This window comes from Narcine bancroftii, chromosome 9 (assembly GCF_036971445.1).
Source record: "Narcine bancroftii isolate sNarBan1 chromosome 9, sNarBan1.hap1, whole genome shotgun sequence".
Classification (NCBI taxonomy): Eukaryota; Metazoa; Chordata; class Chondrichthyes; order Torpediniformes; family Narcinidae; genus Narcine; species Narcine bancroftii.
Genome location: NC_091477.1, coordinates 77,568,851 through 77,582,073, shown reverse-complemented (window position 1 = coordinate 77,582,073; position 13,223 = coordinate 77,568,851). Strand labels below are relative to the sequence as shown.

The 13,223-nt window shown below is 48.2% G+C and overlaps 1 long non-coding RNA gene across 1 annotated transcript in view; it reads right to left on the bottom strand.

Moving 5' to 3' along the window:
• LOC138742986 (uncharacterized) overlaps nucleotides 1-13,223 on the bottom strand; it is a 187,533-nt gene that overhangs the window by 132,721 nt on the left and 41,589 nt on the right. The window lies entirely within an intron of this gene.

Sequence of the window (13,223 nt, the reverse complement as noted above, 5' to 3'; positions counted from 1 at the left end):
CCTTACGCCTGGGCTGAATGAGTACTATCAATCCCGCCGATAAATGGGTTATGCATGGCACCTGGCTGTGGCACAATGACATTCATGCCATTTAAATTTAATTACATAGTATCTTTTCAGTGCACCCTGCTCATTCTCTCGTCAGATATCTGCTGATGGTGCCGGCCCTTTCTCAGAGTTAAACTGAATTCCCGTTTCCCATATCAGCATCATTCCCCATTGTAACAGGGTTCGAAGTGGATGGGTGAAAGGTTTTGTTTTAACGGGGAGAAGCAGTCTCTCTCTCACCCCCTTGGTTTAAAGCCTCTGACTTGTTTGCTTGGTTTGAAAAACCAGTGTATCGATTATAGGGTATATTTGACTTGCAGATACTTTGGAGCTGGGCACAGGAGCGCATTGCCCGGAGAACTGCTCTCGCACCGGCGGTCAGCGAATGCCGCTCCGACCTCACCAAAGGCCGGGGTGGACGGCCTGACTGTGGAGCTGAGAAGGGCAGCCTGGAGCTGGTGCACTTCCGTTCTCATTCTGGTGGAGCAAGCCCCGACTGTGTAACAGGGCATGTTCCCCATCGGACACAACATTAATTCCTTCAGGAAGCCCTGAAGGCACATCCTGGTGGGCTTCTTCTGTGCGGTAGGGGAAGGATCCTCTTCAGCACATTTACCGCCTAGACCAGCCCATGTCCCATCTATCAGGAAGGTGTGTATGCTATGTGGCCACTGTTAAACTCCCCGCAAGTTAAAAATGTCCTGCTTGTTCATTATCCCCCTTTATTTGGTGATGCTCCAGCATCACTAAATTATTGCACGATATGCGATATAATTGTGACAAAACGTGTTAACTGGATATGGATAGGAGGTCAGGAGTGAGGAAAGGTGAGAACTGATGGGGGAGGGGTTAGTGTTTGGCTCTGTGAAAGGAGACAGAGGAAGGGGGGACAGGGCTTGAGGAAATGGGGGGCGACAGGGCTCGAGGAAGGGGGAGCGACAGGGCTCGAGGAAGGGGGAGCGACAGGGCTCGAGGAAAGGGGGCGACAGGGCTCGAGGAAAGGGGGCAACAGGGCTCGAGAAAGGGGGCGACAGGGCTCGAGAAAGGGGGCGATAGAGCTCGAGGAAAGGGGGGTGACAGGGCTCGAGGAAAGGGGGGCGACAGGGCTCGAGGAAAGGGGGGCGACAGGGCTCGAGGAAAGGGAGGACAGGGCTCGAGTAAAGGGGGGACAGGGCTCGAGGAAAGGGGGGACAGGGCTCGAGGAAAGGGGGGACGGCTCGAGGAAAGGGGGGACAGTGCTCGAGGAAAGGGGGACAGGGCTCGAGGAAAGGGGGGACAGGGCTTGAGGAAAGGGGGGACAGGGCTCGAGGAAAGGGGGGACAGGGCTCGAGGAAAGGGGGGACAGGGCTCGAGGAAAGGAGGGACAGGGCTCGAGGAAAGGGGGACACGGCTCGAGGAAAGGGGGGACACGGCTCGAGGAAAGGGTGTGGGGGTTGCTAATGGAAACTGGAGAAGTCCATGTTAATGCTATCCAGTCGGAATGAGAGGTGGTGTTCCTCCAATTTGCAGGTGGTCTCTCATTCCATGTCCTATCACATCCTGGATGGGCTTTCTCCCTTCCAGGCTATTTTTCAGGATGCTAATTCAGCATTAATTGCTAATTCTATCATCCTTCAAGATAGTCTCCTGACTTGATTGAAATAAAAATATTCCAGGCCATGAGAGGAGGCTATATGTTGGTTTTAATCTACCAGGCCTATTATGAATCTATCCCATTTAGCTGTACATACAAGAGAGTGGTCTTAGTGCAAAGAGACAATCTCAGTCGGGTGGAACAAAATTGTATAAGCATGTGCTGTGTGCATTGATGCCACCCCAACAAGAAACTGAAATCTTCCCCTGCCAGTGACTTCTGATGGTAATCACTGTGCTTCTCCCCCGCCCCCCCACCCCCCTCACCCCCCCACCCCCTCACCCCCCCCACCCCCCCACCCCCCCCCCACCCCCCCACCACCCCACCCACTCACCCCTTCCCCACACCTTTTTATTTAAGCATTTGCCTGATTTTTCTGCAGCCCTGATGAAAGGTTCAAGCCAGAAATGTTCAAGCCCGAAATGTTGATCGTCTTTTGAGAGGAAACCCAGAGCACTCCAAGGAAACCCACATGAACACAAGAACTGTCTTTACAGACAGCGCCAGATTCAAACCTGGGTCACTGGCAAAGTAACAATGTTGCACTAAGTGCCAGACTAACCATGCCATTTTTGATTCCTATTCCATATTAGTTTGGGACCAGAGTTCATGAATGCTGTGTGACCTACTGAGTTTCTCCAGCATATTTTGTACTGCACTAGACCCCAGTATCTGCAACAATTTATTTACCTCCATGTTAATTGTATCTAGTTAGCTGGCTTTCTTGGTACACTAACCTCAATGCTCTACCAGTCTTTTGCTTTTGTTCATTTCCCTTAGTGCTCCAGCTCATTTCAACGTATTTGATGGAACCCTGATGAAGAACCTACTCTTCACTGCAGGATTATTACCAACAGCCCAGTGCCCCATCCACAGATGAGAAAATGGAAATACTGAGAGCAATTTCTAAATTGTGCATTAGGGCATTTATGACAACTGCAGAGAAACTCGGGTAACCAAAAACACTGAAGTACTGTAATCTATATTCCATCAGGAAACTAATTCAGAATTGGCAAGTGTTTGCTGTTACATACAATTTGTTATCTATAACAAGAACTTAATAAAATATTAAAAACCATGTTTACCATGTTTATGCACATCTTCAACCTCAATTGTCAAAAAATATGGTTTAAATCACATGATCAGTGAATATCTTATTTTGTAGCGGCAGCTATTCTGCTCCTGCAATAACACATGCAATCAGACAGGTTGAGCTCAGTGAGCAGACTAATTTATTGCAGGCTGCTGGGCTTCACTTATACTCCCAGCCTGGACCTGGCTGAGAACCGCGCTGGAGGGCGCTGACATCATCCGGGCATCATGTGGTCCCCAAGCGCGGATTTCTGAGCCCCGAGCTGGAAGGAAGGGAAACCCCTGATGGCGCCATTTTGCCCGACTGCCCCGCCGCGTGGCTTACAAGCGGGGCCAGTTCGCCTGGCTTGTGGTGAGCCGCCACAACCCCCCCCACCCCCCACCCCCCCCCCACCCCCCCGCAGAACTGGCGCCAATGTCCTTTTTGCCGGCGGCCTCGCTTCTTGGGCTGGGCAAAGACTAAGGCCTCATTGGGATTGAGGTGGGCTGGCTTCAGCCTGTCCATGGTGAGCAGTTCATGCCTGCCGCCCAAGTCCAGCGTGAACGTCAAGCCGGAACGCTGTATAACCCTGTACGGCCCCTCGTACAGTCACTGCAGAGGTGCCACGGTCGGGCCTCACTGAAGGAAAATGAACTCCGCGGAAAGCAGCTCGCCAGAAACATGAGTCGGGCGGGTGCCATGTCTGGGTGGTGGTGGGGGTTCGAAGGAGTCCATGTGTGCCCGGAGGTGAGGAAGTAGTTCATGCAGCAACCACAGGGGATTGTGAGGAGTGTTGACGAACTCACCAGGTAGTGCCAGTGGTGGACCATAGACCACCTCAGCTGATGATGCCTGCAGATCTTCCTTGGGAGTGGAGTGGATGCCCAGGAGCACCCAAGGCAGTTTGTCCATCCGGTCTGGACCAGTGAGGCGGGTCATGAGTGCCGACTTAAGGTGGCATTGCAGACGTTTGACCAGTCCATTGGACTGTGGGTGGTAGGCCATGGTGCGGTGTAGCTGTATCCCCAACCTGTTGGCGAGCTGTGCCCAGAGCGCAGATGTGAACTGGGTGGCCCGATTGCTGCGAGAATAGCTGGGATGCTGAACCAAGTGACCCAACCATGCAACAGGGCTCGGGAGCAGGAGTCGGTGGAGGCATTTTGCATCAGGATTGCCTCAGGCCAGCGAGTGGTGAGGTCCACCACTGTAAACAGGTAACAGTTGCCCCAGGAAACGGGTAAGGGCCCGACGATGTCCACGTGAATGTATCTGAACCATTCCTGGATGTACTCGAACTCCTGTACGGGCACCATGGTGTGCCTGTGCACCTTGGATGTCTGTCAATGGGTGCATGTTCTGGCCCAGCCCGCGATCTGCTTCCGCAGTCCATGCCATATGAACTGTTCTGCCACCATCTGGACTGTGGACCTGATGGACGGATGTGAAAGGTCGTGGATGTGACGGAAGACCTGCCTGTGCCACTGCTGTGGAACCACTGGCCGTGGGGTGCCCAAGGAGATATCGCACAGGATGGTGCTTTCGCTGTTGTCGGGAGGTCTTGGAACCGCAGGCCGGTGATGGCGGTCTTGAAAGCCCTCGTCTCCTCATCAGCTTCCTGGTCCTGGGCATGCTGGTCAAAGTAGAGGCTAGGCATCAGTGTGCAGATGGCCGGTCGCGAGAGTGCATCAGCAACCACATTGTCCTTCCCCGCCTTGTGCCGAATGTCGGTGGTAAACTCCGACACAAAGGAGAGATGATGCTGCTGGCGGGCCTTTGCCATAGTGAGCGCCTAAGTGAGGGGTTTGTGGTCGTTAAAGATGGTAAAAGTCCTCCCCTCCAAAAAACAGCGGAAATGCCGCACCGCCAGGTATATGCCCAGTAACTCATGGTCAAAGGGACTATAAATGCGTTCCGGCAGGCGGAGCAGGTGTCTGAAGAATGCCAGCGACTTCCAATGGCCATTCACCTGCTGCTCCAGGACGGCACTGACGGCCGTGGCAGAGGCATCGACAAAGTGCCATATGCAGGTCGGTGTGCAGGTAGGAGAGCATGGTGACCTCTAATGCGGTGGAGGCTTCTGGGTTCCAAGCGAGTGTCTTGTGCTTGGCTGCGATGAGGGAGAACAGCGGCTACATGATGCACACTGCTCCCGGATGAAGCGATTGTAGAAGTTGACCATACCCGCGAACTCCTGCAGCCCCTTGACGCTGTTCAGGCATGGGAACTCCCTAATGGCGGTGACCTTTGCAGCGGCGGGCATGGCTCCTTCGGCCATAATGTTATGGCCCAGGAACTGTATGGACTCTTTCCCGAACTGGCAGTTGGCCGGGATGATGGTAAGGCTGAAATTGGCCAGCTGGAAGAAAAGGGCACGTAGGTGAGTCTTGTGTTGCACCCGGTTCTTGCTGGCGACAAGGATGTTGTCCAAATAAATAAAGACAAAATCCAAGCCCCACCCACAGAGTCCATGAGGCGCTGGAAGGTCTGAGCAGAGTTCTTGAGCCCAAACGGCATGCGCAGGAATTCAAACAGGCTGTCTTGGGTATGTCCTCAGAGTGCACCGGGACCTGGTGATATCCGCGCTCCAGGTCATCCTTGGAGAAGACTTTTGCACCATGCAGGTTGGCCGTAAGTCCTGTATGTGAGGGATGGGGTAACAGTCAGGAACAGTTGCCTTGTTGGGCTGTCGATAGTCTCTGCAGGGACGCCAGCCGCCAGAGGCTTTCGGGACCAGGTGAAGCGATGAGGCCCATGGGCTGTCAGACCCCCAAATGATCCCCAGCTCCAACAGGTGTGAAAACTCCTTCTTCGCTACCTGGAGCTTGTCAAGTGGGAGCCAGCGTGCCTTGGCGTGAACCAGCGTGCCCTGGATCGGAATGTGGTGGAACACCCGATGGTGTGGCGAGGCACCGGAGAACTGTGGCTTGAGGAGTGTCAGGAACTTGTCCAGGATCTGCTGGAACTAGTCTCTGGGCGTGCTGATCATGGCCATCTGCCTATTCTCCGAGTGGGAGGTGTCAAGGCGAACGACCTGGAAGGTCTGGGCATCCACCAGGTGCCTACCTTGAATGTCCACCAGATGCCCATGTGCGAGGAGAAAGTTTGCACCCAGGATGGCAGTCGGGAGCGACAAGACGGTGAACCTCCATGTGAAATTCTGTTGGTCGATCTGAAAGTGGACTGTCTTGTCTCTATACATCTGGATTGCCGTTGCGTTGGCCACACGGAAGGGAGGACCACGAGGTCGGTTCCTCAATTCGATGGCTGTGGCCGGTATGACGCTGATCTGGGCTCCAGTGTCAATGAGGAACCACCAGCTGCTGACTGAGTCCCACAGAAAGAGAAGGCTGTATCCTTGGCCAGCTGCCGCAGCCATTAACAGCGGCCAGCCTGGTTGTTTCCCTGGAACGAGCAGGGCTGATGACACTTCCGAGCCTTGGCTCCCCAGCACTGGTGGTAGAAGCAGAGGCCTGAAACAAATGCCGTGGCCTTAATTATGCTCTCAGGGGCCCCTGCAGGGGCCAGGGGTGCTCTACCGCTGGCGGGCTTGGCATGGTCATACCTGTCCCCATGCCTCATGACTTGCCGGACCACTGAGCCTTCTGAGAATCATGCAAGCCATAGCTCTTGGGCCTTCTGGGCAAACTTCCTCGGGTCAGTGAAGCTCTCCTGAACCAGCAGCGGGCGGATGTCCCCAGGCATATGTTCGAGGAAGATGCGCTCAAAAACTGGGCAGTTGGTGTGCTCACCCATGAGCGTGAGCATCTCGCCCATCAGTTCCATCAGGGACCTGTCCCCCAGGGCATCGAGGTGCAGCGCCAGAGTGGCACACTGGTGTCTGGATAGTCCGAGGGTCCGAGGGTCTCATACTTGTCCTCGGCGTGTGGGTGCTGAACAAGGTGCAGCACGCATCTGGCAGTGGCCTGGTCTAGGACAGCGACCACATGTAGAATTTGGTCGTGTCGGACGAAATCTGGCAGAGGTGAAACTGGGCCTCCGCGTGGATGAACCAGGTCTCCGGCTCCTGAACCCAGAATTCAGGCAGTTTCACGGCTATACCGCTGATCCCAGGCTCACTGATGATGGGTTCAAAGACGTTTGAACCAGTCGGGGTCACCAATTGTAGTGGCAGCTACACTGCTCCTGTAATAACACACACAATTAACCCAGACGGGTTGAGCTCAGTGAGCAGACTAGTTTATTGCAGGCTGCTGGGCTGCACTTGTACTCCCAGCCCGGACCTGGCTGAGAACCACGTTGGAGGGCGTTGATGTCATCCGGGCATCAAGTGCTCCCTAAGTGTGGGTTTCTGAGCCCTGAGCTGGAAGGAAGGTTTAGAGCGCGTCGAAAGAACCAAAGACTTGTTGATCCAAACCAAGGCTTTTATTAACTAAAAGACTGGAGCATATCACAAGTAGGTCGACCAGTCCAGAATGAACTGGTCTGGATAGGAGCAATCCTTTAAGACCTGCTAGTAGGTGTGGCTACACTCTCAGCCAATCACAGTCATCCTACACTACAATCTGTACATATACACATTGGTGATAGAATCTGTACTATCACAGAAGGGAAACCCCCGACAGCGCCATTTTGGCCGGCTACCCCGCCGCGTGGCTTACAAGCGGGGCCAGTTCGCCTGCCTTGTGGTGAGCTGCCACAATTTCATTTTTTAAAATATTGTCTATTAAATTATTTCTCATTTCAACAAAATACCTGTTGAGCGATGTCAAAAGGCATCAAGAAAACTAGGAATCTCAAGTTCAACTGAAATTAATTTGGAACAAACTTACACTTTACTCGAATCAGGCTCAAATTAGTCTCAACACAATATCTTTTTTTTTTGCAACCCCATTGCAACCTGCATACAAAGTAAATTAGCCATTTCCCAAGCTTACAGGTCAATTAAATGAAAACATTTTTTTTGAAAAATTGCCTCACAGAATTTGTACATGGACAGCAAGATTACATTAAATCACCAATGTCAGAGGGCCTGACAAATCTAATAGTTAAGAAAGCAATTATATTTAGTTTGCGATTTTTTTTGTTTCTCCTTGGCTATGTAAAAGAGAATAAAGTAAGTAAGATACTGCTGAGTATAGGTGGTTGGGAAGGAGAAATCTCATCTTGAAGAACATGACGCAAACAATCCATTTCATGTAGACCTGAACTGCAATCATTTCACTCCATGTTACAGGGCAGCATTTTATTTTTTTTACAACTTTAGAGATTCAGCACAGCCAGTGGCGTACCATAGGGGGGGGGGGGGGTGGTGTTGCAGAAGGAGCGACTGCACCCCCAAGCACATTTTTCACAAGTGCCGCCTTTACCCCTGCTCCTGGTCTGCTGATGTCACCACACCCCACACCCTCCCATCAGATCAAATGCCACTGCCTCCTCTTGCCTCTTGGTCCACTGCCACCACCCCCTCCCTCCCTCCCTCCCCCAGTTTGATACTGCTGTAAAATCAGTGCGGCCCAACATTCAACCACTGACTCACCATCTGGAATGAGTCATGGCACTTTTAAAAAAAATATGTTCTCACTCCACCTAACTTTAGAACCTGGCTATGCCCAAGCACAATAGGCCCTTCAGGCCCAAGAGCCCTTGGCGCCCAAATATACAGATATGACTACTAACCTATAGGTCTTTGGAACATGGGAGGAAGCCAAAGCACTCAGAGAAAACCCATGGAAATATGGGGAGAACATTGACCATGCTAGATTCAAACTTGGGTCATTGGCATTGTAACAGCATTGCACTAAGCACTACAGTAACCATTCCACTTTTGGTCCATATTTAATATTGGTTTGGGCCCAGAGTTCATGTCATCTTCAGGACCTGCAGATGATCTATTATGTTCCCCTGCAGTAGTGAGCATATTTATTTGACTGGGAATTATCAAGTCTCAAGTTTGTGAAAGGTTCTCCATCAATGCAAATTGTTTTCTTTCTCATGTGGCAACCAACATTAGCAATAGGAAAGTAGCAATTTTCCAAACAATGTCAACATTGCAGATTTCAAAAATTCATTTTGCAGAACAAATGACTTATCAAGATGAATAATAGAGAGCAGAAAGCACCACACATTGCAGCACACATTGAAGTGTGAGTAAATACAAATGGAATCCACCTGGCAGCCATTCATTGTTGCAATAATGCAAGAGGAGTTGATCACCCATTATCCTTATCAGACAGGAAGTATTGAGAGGCGTAATCAATGGAAGCAATATGCTGAAAGAAGTATCAGAATTGGAACAATGCAATTTGGCTCTTGTTCCCAAGAAAAAGCAAACAATTAGTTTACAACGGTACTTCCACATTTGCCTCGACTTGATCTGCTTTCTACAATGGGTTGGTACAAAATTGTTAGAACATGACACGAGGATCCAACACCAGAACTACATTAAGACTCAGTAATGTAACTACTTCATGTTGATGCTAAACAGAGCAGTAAACTACAGATATGGGGCTGAGGATCCACGAGCAGTTATATGCAAAAGTCAGTTTTTAAAGTAATCTATACAAAGCTCTTTGTGACATCAAACACACAATTTCAACTTGGATCATAAACACAATTTCTACCGCGATTGAGGAAATAAACCAGGCTTATTAAAAAAATTAAATCAGTAACTCTACTTAAACATCTTTAAAAAAAAAGGTTTTAGTTAAGATCACGGACGTAAACATTTTAATAGTGTTTTAATTCATTTTTTAAAATGAAAAGAACCCAGTTTTTCTTGCAATAAAAACTCACCTTCAGCAATCCCCTGCCCTACCCAAATCAAAGTTGCTCAGCAGAGTGGAAGCATATCAGGAATCCTTATGCGAGAAAAAAGGTGCCAAACACTCCTCTCATTTATTTACCATTGGGCAGAAATACATATCGACACTCTTGGCTCATAGAACATAGCAAAATAAACATTTTCCTTTTTCCAGTAATTTATTGTCCTCAATATTCTAGCTAGGACAATTGCCAAATTTGTCTTCTTGATTTTAAGACATACTATTGAAATTTAATTAGGAAATATAAATGACACGCGAGTAGTGCTCATTTACAGACTCCAGCACCAATAAAATGGTTGGAGACTATTGCACTGCAAATGACAATAGCATATTCAGAAATTGCATGGTGATGGAGATTAATGTATATGACTAAAAGCATGTGAAGCATTGAAAAATACAAAAGAATTTTCCTCCATCACAATTCATTGAGAAATTAGGACCATCTTTCCACAGAATCATAGAACATTACACCACAGAAGCAGGCCCCTTCAGCTCTTTCTAGACTGTGCTGAACCATTTTTTCTGCCTAGTCCCACTGACTTGCACCCAGTCCTTAGCCCTCTATCCATCTCCCATCCATGTACCTGTGCAAATTCTTAAATGTTAAAATTGCACCTGGATTCACCATCTCAGCTGGCAGCTCATTCCACACTCCCACCACTCTCTCTGTAAAGAAGTTCCCCTTAAATTTTTCACCTTTCACTCTTAACCCATGTCCTCAGGTTTGTATCTCAACTATCCTTAGTGGAAAAAAGCCTATCTACATTTACTCTATCACCCTCAATTTTAAATACCTCTATCAAATCTCCTCTCATTCTTCTATACTCCAGGAAATAAAGTACCTGTAACTCAGTTCCTGAAGTCTGAGCAACATCCTAGTAAATCTTCTCTGCACTCTTTCTATCTTATTGATATCTTTCCTGTAGTTAGGTGACCAAAACTGCACACAATACACCAAATTTGGCCTCACCAATATCTTACACAACTTTACCATAACATCCCAACTCATATACTCCAATCTTTGAAAGACTATATTGCCAAAAAGCTTTCTTTACAACCCTATTCACCTATGATGCCACATCCAGGGAATTATGTATCTGTATTCCCAGATCTCTCCGTTCTACCGTACTCCTCAGTGCCCTACCATTTACCTTTCTTGGTTTGTCTTCCCAAATGCAACACCTCACTTGTCTGCATTAATTTGCATCAGCCATTTTTCAGCTTTTTTTTCCCCCTGTCTGATCTAGATCCCTCTGCAAGCTCTGTCCTCAACACATCCAATCTTAGTATCATCTGCAAATTTATTGATTCCATATACCACATTATCATTCAGATCATTGATACATGTGGCAAACTATGGTCCCAGCACCGAGCTCTGAGACACACCATGAATCACAGGCCTCCAGTTTGAGAAGCCATCACCCACCACTACTCTCTGGCTTTTCCTGTCCAGCTATTGTCGAATCCAGTTCACTACTTCACCTAGTGTCTGAAACTTCCCGACTCACCTCTCATGTGGGACATTATCAAGGCCTTATTAAAGTCTATGTAGACAACAACCACAGCCTTTCCTTAATCAAAATTCCTGGTAATTGCCTTAAAAACTCTAAGATTGACTAAACACAGCCTGTGATGCACAAAGCCATGCTAACTAACCCTAATCAGTCCATAGCTATCCAAATAATTATATCTCGGATCTCTTAGAATATCTAATTATTTACGTACTACTGATGTGAGGCTCACTGGCCTATAATTTCTAGTGTTAATTTGGGAACTTTTTAAATAACGGAACAACGTGAGCTACCCTCCAATCCTTCGTCACCATACCCGTGGCTAAGGACTTTTACATATTTTTTCCAAAGCCCCTGCAATTTCTATATTAGCCTCCCTCAAGATCCAAGGGAATATCTTGTCAGGCCTTGGGCACTTATTCAGTCCTATTGGTTTTAAAACAGCAAGCACTTTCTCCTCTTTAATCTGTATAGGTTCCTTGGCCTCTCTGCTTATTTTCCTTACTTCCCATGACTCTGTGCCTGTTTCCTGAGTGAATACTAATAAAACAAAAACAAAAAGAGTTTCTCCTTCCCCCACTCCCCCCCCCCACCCCCCCCCCACCATGCCCCCCATCCCTTCTGGCTCCATACAAAGCCAATCACTTTGATCTTCAAGGGGACATATTCTTTCCCTTACTATCCTTTTACTCTTAATTTACCTTTAGAAACCCTTAGGATTTTCCTTCATATTGTCTGCTAAAGCAACCTTATGTCTTCTTTTAGCCTTCCTGATTTCTTGAAGTTTTTCTTGCATTTTTTATATATATGCCTCAAGTACCTCATTCGTTACATGTTACCTATCCCTGCTAACTTTGCCTTTAATCCTGACAGGAACATGCAAACTCTGCACTCTGAAAATTTCACCTTTGAAAATCTTCCACTTTCCTCACACATACTTGCCTGAAAACAACTTATCCCAATGATCCTTCCTCATTTCCTCAAAATTGTCCTTTCTCCAATTTAGAATCTCAACCGGAGGCCCAGACCTATCCTTTTCCATAATTAACTTGAAACTAACAGCATTAGGATCACAAGGCACAAAATATTCCCCTACACATTCTTCTGTCACTTGTCCTGTCTCATTCCCTAATAGGGGATCCAATATTGCACTCTCTCTAGTTGGTTCCTCTATATATTGATTTAGAAAACTTTCTTGAACACATTTGACAGACTCTAAGTTATCCAACCCTTTTACAATATGTGAAAAATTAAAATCTCCTACTATCACAATCTTGTGTTTCCTGCAGCTGTCTGCTAGCTCTCTACAGATTTGATCCTCCAATTCTCGTTGACTATTGGGCAGTCTATAATACAACCCCAGTGTGATCATACTTTCTGTTCCTCAGCTCTCCACAATAGACAAGACCTTGGTTTGCCTTACATGAGCACAGCTGTGATATTTTCCCTGATGAGCTATGCCAGTCCTACCCCTTTCATTCTTCTCTCCCCTGCCCTCCTTCCACCCCCCTTACCCCCTCCATCATGTCTAAAGCAACAGAAGACTGGACCATTGAGCTGCCAGCCCTGTGCCTCCTCCAGTTTCACTAATGAGCACAATGTCATAATTCCACATGCCAATCTATGATCAAAGATCATCAGCCTTTCCTACATTACTCCACCATGTACAGTCCATTGACTTCTAACAGTGCGTGCAATTTTCACATCATCTTTTCCTTCTTTGAGTCCTCTATCTGCTTTGGAACTCTGGTTCCCATCCCCCTGCAAATCTAGTTTAAACCCACCAGAGCAGCATTAGCAAACCTTCCCACAAGGATATTAGTCCCCCTCCAGTTCAGGTGCAAACCATCCCATTGGTACAGGTCCCACCTTCCCTGGTCCTGCCTCGTGCACCATGTCTTTATCCACATTAAGCAGCATTATCCTCCTGTTTCTTAGCTCATTGGCACATGGCACAGGTAGCAATCCTGAACTCTCCTTGCAGGACCTCCTCACCCTTTCCACCCCCATCATTGGTCCCTATATTGACCATGATATCTGGCTGCTCACCCTCCTTCCTGAGAATGCTGTGTACGCGACCTGAGATATCTTGGACCCTGGCACAAGGGAGGCAACATTCCATCCAGGATTCTCAATCTCTTCCATAGAACTTTTGATCTGTCTCCTTAGCTATGGAG